At 33.2% G+C, this 10536-nt stretch overlaps 2 long non-coding RNA genes across 2 annotated transcripts; both read left to right on the top strand.

The window, feature by feature from the left end:
• The first annotated feature begins 621 nt into the window (after positions 1–621).
• On the top strand, positions 622–8294 carry LOC149794381 (uncharacterized). The gene is made up of 3 exons (XR_016422625.1): positions 622–714; positions 7740–7866; positions 8205–8294. It is a non-coding gene; the product is annotated as an uncharacterized LOC149794381 (long non-coding RNA).
• A 729-nt stretch (positions 8295–9023) lies between these two features.
• LOC149794382 (uncharacterized) lies at positions 9024–10327 on the top strand. Its single transcript, XR_016422626.1, has 3 exons — positions 9024–9361; positions 9863–10020; positions 10219–10327. It is a non-coding gene; the product is annotated as an uncharacterized LOC149794382 (long non-coding RNA).
• The last annotated feature ends 209 nt before the right edge of the window (positions 10328–10536 follow it).

Consider the following 10536-nt stretch of genomic DNA (forward strand, 5'->3'; position numbering starts at 1 on the left):
AAACACCTGCATTGATAATTTGATTATGTTCAATTGGACTTGTATCTAAATGATCACCAGCTGTATGAAAAGACACATTTTTATATATAGATATTGGATGGAATACTAGTTACCACAATTGAATAGTCATATGATAAATGATATATTATTATTTTGAACAATTTATATTTGCAGTGAAACATACTTTTACATTATCTTCCCTTAAATTTCATTTATAGAGCAGTATACTCCTCTGCATTCATTAAATTACTGAAATGGGTAATAATACAACAACAAATACTGCAACTTCCAGAACCACAAAAATCAAAATATATAAACAAAAACTTCCCTACATGTATCAACAATTGTTACTTTTTAGACAGAACCATGAAGATTTAGGACCGGATGTTAACAAATTAGGTATTCAAGTTAAAAAGAAAAAATACCAAGTAAGCTTCCTACCAAAAAATCAAACAATAACAGTGAATTTTAGTACATTCCCAGGAAACAGAATATATGATTTTTCTTAACTTGATCTGATACATCTTAAATTTATAGAAAATGATTCATATTGTATGACTAAAATATTATGTAAACAATAATTCCATCACTTTTTTCAGATATAACATGCATACCCCCACCCATCCTTCTTGATCATAAAGTATACCAGCATTCCACTATAAGATGGGGAGCTGTAGTGGCTCAGTGGTTAGCTTTCTGGACCTGTGAAATAATGTAGGTTCAAATTTTACCATCGGACCAACCTGGGTTAGCTACCATGGTGTGTCCTTGGGCAAGGCACTATACTTAAAGTCCCTTGGCACTAAATAACTTACTTGTGTTGCTTTACCATAAAAGGCCAAACCAAACACAAAACAACAACTTTAAAATATGAGTGTTGTCACTACTAAGTAAAGGAAAATGTTACTGAAGAAATGTTTTTGTTAATACAGTTTAATGGATCTAAAAATCTCTTTCTTCTGCAGGAGTTTAAAATGTTAAATAAAAAGGTCATGGTACACATTGCTTTGTTCGTACACATCAGGCTCCGTAACCCATATCCAGCTAAAATTTTCAGTAGAGTCTGAATAAAAAATATTTTAATCTGGATGATAATATTCTTTCTCCATTCATATATTACTCCACCAAGATTGATCCAAATAAGATTACATTTTACTATAACACTGAGGATGAGTATGCCTCTTAACAACTGACAAATGTGGAGAGAATGGAGTTAAACTGAACTTTGATTTCTTTTCAACCATAACACAAGATGATCATTTATTATGAAAAAAACCTGAATAAAGTTGGAGTTCATAACCATGACAGTCTTGATATAATATAAATTCAATATATTATTGTTGTCTTGAGGTATAGTTCTGTATATTACAATCTCACACAAGATCAGGGTATATTTTAGTACCATACAGTTAATTCAGGATTGTATTAAATATTCATTCTCCAGAATAGGTATTAATACAATCCTGAATTAATTCTGGTGAATGAAAATTGAATAAGATTTACTATTTTGGAACCAGGTGCAATAAAGTTTACTACACAAGAGAAAATATGACTTTACTGTAATATCTAGAATGTAAAATCTGCAAACAGAACACTTGCTTGACTTTACACTTCAACTATATCATAATATTTATTTGAAATGAATTTATACAAATGGCATTAAATTGGGTTTCAGGCTGGTAATGACAATGGTCACACTGACTTAGACCCGGGGTGGGCAAACACAAGTGGCAAATTGGCCATGTAAGTTTGGCTCAGTTTTGGCATGGTATGATGTTTTTCACTTCTCATTCACCACACCTGTGGCTACATTGAAAAATAGTTTGCCCACCTCAGACTTAGACAACTAGTAAATTATGAAAGAAAAATGTCATTAAATTATGCTTTTCTGGATTGCTAGATTATGTCAGTGAAGATAGCACTCACAGTGACTTTGACATTTTGAGCTTTTTGTGAAGACATTAGAATTATGTGTATGAAGTGCTAGATTAAGTGTGTGTGTGTGTGTGTGTGTGTGTGATTTGGATTTGTTACATTACAAAAAAATGTAATGTAATTTTAAAAAATTGCTAGTTTAAAAAAACTCAGTCATATCATGGATTAAGTAATGATTAAATTGTATTGCAAAGATCAAATCAGCAAGGATAACACTCACAATGTCTTGGGTATTCTATATCCCTAAGAACATTTTTGGATCTATACTGTATAAGAAATTGAATCATGTATTGCAGCATAAGAACATTTTTCAGGCAGGGAATTATAGTCTTAAATACAGAAAATCAGTACATACAAAATAAACGTGTTGGTATGTGAAGACAACACTCACTTGACAATATAGCCAAGTTCTTATAACAAATGATATAACTATATGTAGTTTGCTTGTAAAATAAGTTAGGAATGAATATTAATTATATAATTTAGAATAGAGAAAACCACATTAAATTCCATCAATAAATATTTTGTGCTTAAATAAAATCTTAAATAAAAATGTACAAGTCCAAAATATAGTTCTACAATGTAAGACATAGCACATATTGTTTTTGTTTTAGTGCTATGTCTTACTACCCAAATAACGGCCATGTATATGTGTTCCGATGTCGATTGACATCGGAATGAGTAGTCCAGGTTTCAGGAATATCTCACACACTTGGCAGCCTATATCGACACTCTTCCACTAATTTATGTGTGGAGTGAAAATATGACACTAGCAAATTGACACATTTTCATGTTCCGTTGACATACATCTGAATTTGTTGCAATGCAACGGTAGTCGAGGTACGTCAAAGTATGTTTAAGTAAGTTCATGTGGGGGATATGTTTCTTGAATGAAACGAAACATTGCTTACAGTTCCAATAGGTAAAACATATTTTTATTTGTTTCATTAAAGAATAATGTTTCAACTTAACCCGATTTTTTCATCCCTGACTTTCATCGCTTTCCAGCCAACTGAAATGTAGGCCAACAAAACTTGAAAACAGGTCCGGTTCTTTTGTAAGAATTTGAATTTATTAGAGAAAAGATATCAGGGTAAGTAAAGTCTGACAAAAACAGTATAACTTTACTTTGTAGAAACGCATTGTTATTGGTTACCAGTTCTGTGTGATATTTCTGAAAATTTTACTTTCATTACACTGTTAGTCGACATCAAAACGCTCCACACAGCACCCTTCGTTAGGTAGTAAGACCCATCAGCCCCCCAACAAAAATATTGGGTGATGTGTCTTATGTTATCGGACTAGTCCAAAATATTGCTTAAAGTTCCTAAACTATATACAGAACAGTAAAAAACAACTTAAAGAAAATAAAGAACTTTTAAAAAAGCTCATAGTAATTGCAGTATTAGTTAGAAAGCTGCTGAGCTCTCTTCATACATGCAGCCCACAACACCTTATATACTTATGACATATTGCATAAAAACCCCAGCTTGTTAGAACCTTTAAACAAACATGGGACTTAGTATCGCAAAAGTACATTTAGTTAATCTGCACAATAATTATATTAAAAAAATTACCAACTTAATAGTTTACACATTAGTACCTAATGATTATATAGCCAAGAAGAATAAAGGTTGATTTCACTTGGTAGATGCTATGTTTACTGCTGCTGCTCATAGCAAGGGTTCGGAACCTGTGTTAAGCTATGCACTTTTACAGTATCATCGAGATAGACCACATGACAAGATTAGTCAGCATGTGTTTGCATGGAGTGAAATAAAACAGAGAAAATCAAAACTTAAACACGGTGACATACAGAAACTTAATATTGGTATAAACACATTGAGTATATATTGTAAAGTCTGAAATGGTTAATTAAAAATAGTCATTAGTCAAATTATCAAGGATGCCAGTTACTATCTTTGATACTCCGTTTTTGTTAACTGAAAACATGTAGACTTAAGCCACATCTATAATGATAATTTCAGGCACTTTCAAGGCTGATATAGCCCTTTAATTAAAACCTGCAAAAAAATTTTGACAATTTTATCTGCATACATTACTGTACATTTTATACACATCTGACTTGCCGGTATTTCTCCCAGCCATTGAGCTACCATTGACAGAGGAGATCTTTTTGCGAAAAATATTTCCAGATCACATCCTGTTTGGTGACTTGTAAATCGACGTGGAATAGCACAACCCTAGCACAAATATTACTACCCCTACTTCGTGGAGACATTGAGGCTATGACATTGTAACTCCTCAACCTTCTGTCCTATGACCATTTTGAATTTTCCGCTAGATATGGCTATTACCAAATACCGGTGTCTAAACAGTACATAGGTGCTTTCCGGAAAGATTTGCATGCAGTAAGATTGCACATCAGATCCACAATATTTCCATCAATATCAACACACATTGGGGTGTGGGGGCATTGAATTTTTTTCTAAATATTTAAACAGGTTTTCAATGAATTGTTGTTTTTTGATTTTATTAGCAGGTATTTATACATTTATAAAATGAGTGTCCTCTATCACAATATGTATCAATCTTCCCGCAAAACGTTTCCCTTGTTTTTTCGCTCCCAAGTTACTGCCATTTTATTCTTGATAAAAGTAGCTACCCCTCCCCTTACATCTCCTTATAATCATTCACAATTATAACCCCATTTAATTTTTCCTCACATAAAGTTATTAGTTCTTTAGTCAACTTATTATGTGTTTCTTGTATGAAAATTATATCATAATTTGTCTTGTTGTTTAGTTTAATTATTTTTTCCCTATTTGTTCAGTTTAAATTTGCTGAGGCTATATGGAAGTTTTTTATCTCCATTTTTGCCTCTCCACCAGGTTGTCGCATTTTTGGTTATGCATTAAGTATTATTGGTTTTAATTTAGAATTGAAATATCACATAGGGGATCAAATAGTAATGTATTAGTCAACATGTAGACCCACTCCATGACCTTCTTGAATCTGTAACCCAGAAATTCCGATTAACTATGCATCTTTTAGAATCATAGAATACATTATATAAAATATGGTAATGTATACCTTAAAACAATACTGCATTTTAATCCATGTTTCCAATTTTGCAAGAAGTTGCCCCACACATACAAAATCGTCTGCTACCCAATATGTGAACTTGTCACTAGAACATAAATTCTCAAAAAATTCCCCAGCGTATAGTCTGTTTCTAAATTCTTTAGTAATTTTCCCCTATCAACAAGACGTAAACACATTGCATCCGATTCATTGTTGTTTCTCTTCCACATAATATCTTATTTTTTTTATAAAATGTTAAACTTTACTAATCTTTTTACAAGATCACTTTAGTTTGCAAAAATATATCTTGTCATTTATTGGCATTCTACATTGAATTTTGTAAAACTAGCTATAATTTCCTGACCTCATTACTCAACTTAACTGCTGACAGAAACAGTCTACAGTAAATGTATTTCATTTCTATAGCTCGATGGATAAAAATTACATCTTTTCAAAGCTGTGCACAGAATAGGCCGACATATCGCGAGTCAGGAAACCATGGGGGTGGTATCCCCTGTGTCCAAAATTAATATCATTTTGAATAGAATATTCTAGTGACAATTGCCTCTTTTCAAATGGTAAGCATTGCTTTATTTTCGTCAATCTGTCGAATTCGGTATGCATTTTGCTTCAATATTTGAGATGGAAACCTTAGGTGCATAGAAATGTCAGACAGCATTGTACATCATGGATGATGTCCAACATACTTTTATGATCAGAAAACAAAATCCCATTGTTTTAGTTATGGCCACTGATTTTAAAAATATTCATCCAAGCTAAATATAATAATAATAATACTGAGAACTTTGTATAGCGCCTAATCTTTAGAAGCTCTAAGCGCTTTGCAACATTAGACAACATAAAAACATATACAATGATGTGATTACAAAAACAAACACGATGAAATTAGAAAACATGAAAAACATGTTGAGAATATTTAAGGTAGGAAACATTTGTAGGTCTTTAAGTTTATTTTTGCAGTCGAAATAAGTAGTTTTGAGAGCACTCTTGAATGGGATCACTGCGTCTTTGTGTCTAAATTGAGTGGGCAATTCATTCCTCGTTGCTGGGCCCTGGTATGCAAAAGAATGCTGTCCATATGACTTTGTTTTCATAGTGAGAATAATGAGTATACGATTGTCGGAAGAGGAGCGTAAGTATCTTGCTGGTGTGTACACATAGGTGAGGTCGAATAGGTATGTTGGACTAGAGTCTGTCAGTGAAACGTAGCACAGAGAACAAATTTTGTGTTTGATTCTGGATCGAATGGATAGCCAGTGTTGGGTACATAGCAGCGGGGAGGTGTGCTCTGATTGTGGTATTCTAAGTATGATCCAAACAGCTATGTTTTGAACTTTTTGAAGTCTCTGCAGTAGATATTAAGATGAACCAGACAGAATTGAGTTACCATAGTCCAGTCTTGAAAGTACTAATGAACACACAAGTGTTTTAGTTGCATCAACTGAAAGATATCTGCGAATGGAGCTGATGCGTCTCAGCTCAAGATATGCAGCCTTGCATATGTTCATGACATGTTGGTGCAATATGAGAGTACTGTCCAGAGTAACACCTAGGCTTTAACCTGATTGTGTGAATTTAATGTTGGTATTGCTGATATTTATTGTGTGAGGTAAAGAATGTGAATGAGAAAGTCTTTGTGTTGTAATCAGAATGGCCTCAGTTTTATCATCATTCATCTGCAGCTTGTTACAAGTCATCCATGATTTCACAGCAGAAATGCACATCTCTACACCTTGGATGGTAGCATCAACTTCAGTTGGGTGGCTAGAGTTGTATATTGGGTGTCATCATTGTACAATTGGTGAGACATTGGATGATGATCTATGACACTTGAGACCAGCTGAGTGTATAGAATGTAGAGAACAGGCCCAAGAACAGACCCCTGTGGAACACCACAACATAGATCAACTGGGCTGGAGTGTAATCTATTTGCAGACACAATTTTGTGTCCTGTGGCAAGGGAGATATGCAGATTGTGCATTGCTAAAAAGACTGTTTGAATTCAGACGAGATACAAGTTGGGATTGAACAACCTTTTCTAAGATTTTTTATATGAATTGGAGATTAGAAACCAGGCAGTAGTTCTTTAAATCGTTATGGTGTAGTGTTAGTTTCTTCAGCAGAGGTTTTACAATGGCAGTTTTGAAAAATGATGGGAATTATGCTGATGAGAGAGAGGTATTAATAACATCAGTTAGTGAAGGCAATACTGGATCTAAGCACTCAAGCAGCAGTAATGTTGGAATTGGATCAAGTTCACATGACTTTGGTGCACTCTTCAGGAGGATGGTAAATATAGGATGATTACTTAAGAATGCATTTAGTGGTGGTGAGAGACTAAATACATGACTTGATACTTGTGTTTAGCATTAATTGAAAAGCGGAAGATTAGTAATCTTTTGACATACATATCTTAATTGTACCATTTAATTTACAAAATTCAATGTAATTTGCATTGGTAAAATGTGTAGCACAAGAAAAGTCATTATGAATCAGAGATAAATCATATCTTTGTTTTGTCTGGAGCTTGACTAATTTATTGCACATTTCTGTACACTATTTTGTCTTTAATCCAGGATTATTCACTGCATTCGGATGCATTTCATGGTGAAAATTCACCAGCTGGATTTAAAAGTGGTGAATATTGCTAGCGATTGTTCTGCAAACCCTGTATGTCACAAGGAGTCAGTGTATTCAAGGACTCATACAGTATTTACAAGTTCTCATTGATATTTCAGATGAAAATGAAGAACTGAAAAAAAGATGAAAATCTCAAGTGGAAACCTTTCTGGTCAGCCATCTCATCCAAAACCTCCTGAAATGGAGAGTATTTTGCAGACTCCAAGATTTCCTCTTATCCTGCTGGTATGTTCTATTTAGTTTATCTGGTCTTTTTTTATCAATTGCTTTCATACCATGCCACAATTGGAAATTCCTTATCAAAAGTATGTATAAATTTCATCATTTTTCTGTCTGTTTAATAAGATGTGTTTAGGAGTACTTACTTACTCATGATGCTGTATATATGAGATTAGATGTTTTGTTAAAAAAGAATGCATTTTGTGATATATTGTATCACTGCCTTATATACAGTGGTCATTGCAACCATTATGCATTTTGTTTACATGCCAACAAATCCAGTCTGATTTCTTTGTTTCTTTTTTACTGCAATTAAGGACTAGTGATTATTTTTATACATTTAGCTGCATCCAGAAGGACAACACCATCACCATCCCCATCCACTCTGGAGTGGAGAATATACAGATTTCTCTCTGCCAGTTCCTCTGCAAGTAGTAAGTATTGAGGATGGAAAAAAATGTACATTATAGAATAATGAAACAAATACTACAGGTGTTGACTTTTATATAATCTCTTATTTCATTTACAGATTTACAGCTCTCTAAATACGAGTAAGTCAATTATACATTGTATTCATGAATTTAATTCTCATCTAAGGTAGTAGAACTGTTTTATGTTTGACAAAATGTTGGGTAATTTGTGGCAGTACACTAAAAACACATTTTGTAGCATTTAAAAATGCTTATGTTCAATGCACATAAAACTCATTCGTTTGTTGTCACTTCAGTTGATAATAGTCTTGTCATCTTGTAGACATTTTGAATGTTAGTGTTCAATGCTAAGGTCATATACATTGAGTCAACATCAAAATTTGTTTGGCAAATGGAAGATTATGACATGAAAGCACAAGCTCTTGTAGCTTAGATACTGTTATTTCAGAACATTGTGAGATGTTAATTAATTAAATTATAGGTCATAAAACATACTGTTCAAGACTTATTTGTGCAAATAAACAATGAATTGTTTTTCATTGATGTGTCTACTATGTTCATCATTCCATTGTTTTTTTTTATTTTCCTTTCTTATGTATACCATTGTCTTCTGTAAGTCAGATGCCTAAACCATCTACATTGAATGCAGACTTTACAGACACCAGCAGTGAAACAACATATCCAGGGAATAAAAGAATAAAGGAATATAGGGATAAGTTTTATTTATTTTCAAATAAACTGTACAGAAACCATGTATTTCATTCCATAAATATTTTTCATTGTTAAACCCATGTTCACTGTACAGATCTTTATAAGGAGTTAATAATAATGATCTTGATCTTTCAAAACTAATTTCATCACAAATCTCTTACAGATTTCCAGTTCAGTGTACTTATGAAACTGGATACAAATATTGAGAATTTTTTGGAGCAGCTGGCCCTCCTAGTTCATACACAAGACCCAGACACAGAATATAGAGAAGAAATTCTTGCAATGCCATGTGAGTCAGTGGAGGAACTAAAGGCCTTTGCCAGAGGTTGGAGGAAAATCCCAAACTCTCCAAGAAGATGGTAAATTGGGGCCTTATTTTTCTATAAAAAAACTGTTATAACCTTTATTTGCTGTTGTGAACCTCAATATGCATTATGCAAGTTCTGCGGCGCCTACATAATTATTCTTGGGGGTGGGGTGAACATGTAGTGGTCAGCTGTTTTGTCTTACGGATGTAGGCCAAAACATGTTTAGAGATGAACATGTAACAGGTATTTTACTACAATTACACTATTACATATTTTGTGGCTATTTTAATTCAATCCTTGAGTGAATGTCATTTATGAAGTTAATAGATTCACGGTGGTTAATTTGGTTTATAATTGCTGTTAGTACATTGTATTGCGTAGTTAATGTTATCAAATTTTTTCAAGTTAGAGAAAATAAATTTGCTTGCAAAACCATGGCAAAAAAGAACTATATTCAAGCATATTTTGTCACATCGATCATGAAATACTACTACTAATAATAATATCAAAATAAAATAATAATAATAATATTATTATTATTATTATTTTCAGATATGCTACTTGAGCTCCCTTGGCAGGTTTACAATTGGGGATAGTGTCTGCAGGATGATGAAAAAGCTTGGAACAAAAGTACTGGCCAGAGTATAGTCTAAAGGGACGTAAAGGGAAAAAAGCATTTCAAGAGCTTGTGATATGTCAGGTTTTGATAAGTAAGTATGGCTTGATTTAAATTGTCTGTTTTTCATGTGACTTGCCAGAGATTTTTAAATGAATTGATAAGGTAACTTGAGACCACATTTCAAAGTACATGTTTTAAAAATATTCCATTGATTATTGCTGGCATTTAGAAACATGTAATGCATCCTTTGTTGTGAAACTTATTTTAAAACATTGTATTACTCTTGCAGAAGCCTGCTTGAAAAATAATGGCAAAGCAAAGGCAAATGGAATCGAAGAGGCCATATCAGAGACCCTCAAATATGCACCCAACCAACGCAGAAGGATAAAAAACAAGGTAATCCAAATGAATTTTATTTCATCAATATTGGATTCAATTTCGCCTTTTAAAGCATGGTATTTGCAAAGCGGATGCATTTCTAAACTGATAAGAAAATCAGCTTATCGTATTGCCTAGGACTATCAGAGCTTGAGTACAGCTAACTACAATATACATACATCTTGTGTGATCGGACAAGTGCCTCCATTTGGAATTTTTATTCACATGA

Source organism: Sinohyriopsis cumingii, chromosome 8 (genome assembly GCF_028554795.1).
Source record: "Sinohyriopsis cumingii isolate HCF-2022 chromosome 8, ASM2855479v2, whole genome shotgun sequence".
Lineage (NCBI taxonomy): Eukaryota > Metazoa > Mollusca > Bivalvia > Unionida > Unionidae > Sinohyriopsis > Sinohyriopsis cumingii.